The 1,257-nt window shown below is 37.4% G+C and overlaps 1 protein-coding gene across 1 annotated transcript in view; it reads left to right on the top strand.

The window, feature by feature from the left end:
• DNAH14 (dynein, axonemal, heavy chain 14) overlaps nt 1-1,257 on the top strand; it is a 641,625-nt gene that overhangs the window by 590,728 nt on the left and 49,640 nt on the right. The window lies entirely within an intron of this gene.

The raw sequence follows: 1,257 nt of genomic DNA, 5'->3' as shown, positions 1-1,257 counted from the left end.
AACTTTGTGAATTCACATTTAATTTCTTCTTTTATCCAGTTGCTTTTCAGCAGAGTGCTGTTCAGTTTCCATGTATTCGACTTTATTGTTTTGGTCTTCTTATTGTTGATTTCTAGTTTTATAGCATTGTGTTCTGAGAAGATGCTCTGTAGAATTTTGATGGTGTGAATTTATAGGGGCTTGCTTTGAGACCTAACACATGGTCAATTCTGGAAAATGTTCCATGCAAACTGGAGAAGAATGTGTATTGTGCTGCTGTTGGATAGAATGTTCTATATACATCTATGAGGTCAAGTTGGTTGATTGTGTTGTTTAGTTCCTCTGTAGCATTGTCGAGTTCCTTTCTGGTTGTTCTATCCCTTTTCGAGAGTGGTGTGTTGAAATCTCCTCCTATAATTGTAGATTTATCTATTTCTTTCTTCAATTCTAGTAAGGTTTGCTTTCATGTATCTTGGTGCTCTTTCACTGGATGCATATATATTTATTATGGTTATGTCGTTTTGCTCAATTGAACCTTTGTTGTGAGATAGTGTTCTTCTGTCTCTTATGCTGGTTTTTATCTTAAAGTCTACTTGGTCAGAGATTAGTATTGCCACTCATGCTTGTTTATTGTTGTAGTTGGCTTGGTAAATATTTTCCATCCTTTTTTAGTCTATTTTTGTCTTTGTATGTAAGGTGTGTCTCTTGCAGGCAGCATATTGATGGATCTTGTTTTCTTATCCATTCTGCCATTCTTTGTCTCTTCACTGGTGCATTCAATCCATTGGCATTCAATGTAATTATCGATAAGTTTGAATTGATTGCTGTCATTATGTTACTTTTTTGGTGGTGCTGTTCGTTCTTTAGTTCTGCTTTCCTTCTTGTGTTGGATTTGTGTTTTTTGACTTGTTTCTTGTCGGTTTCTTCCTAGTTTCTATGTTGGCTTGTTCTGCTTGGGAATTCGTTTTTATGATATGTTGTAGAGTGTTAACTTTCTTTGGGGTTACCTTGCAGTCTACTAACTTCTCTGCATTTAGGATACTCCATTGTAACCTGTAATTTACCTGGCATCCCCAACACCCGGACTTCTGTTGCTGCGTTTGTCCCTTCTTTGACATTGATACATTTTTGTTCTTCAGTTGACCTCCCAGATCCTTTGAGTTTGTTGTTGTAGTCTCGTTCTGTTCTGGACTTTGCTATCTGTTAGCTGTGTTCCAGGTGGTGTTGCCACACCTGTCGATCTCTGTTTGTTGTCTGTTCTTGTTGGTTCTCAGCCCA

This window comes from Chrysochloris asiatica, unplaced genomic scaffold (genome assembly GCF_000296735.1).
Source record: "Chrysochloris asiatica unplaced genomic scaffold, ChrAsi1.0 scaffold00161, whole genome shotgun sequence".
In the NCBI taxonomy this organism is placed as follows: domain Eukaryota; kingdom Metazoa; phylum Chordata; class Mammalia; order Afrosoricida; family Chrysochloridae; genus Chrysochloris; species Chrysochloris asiatica.
The sequence above is the reverse complement of the archived record's forward strand: the minus strand, read 5'-3'. Positions and strand labels throughout refer to the sequence as shown.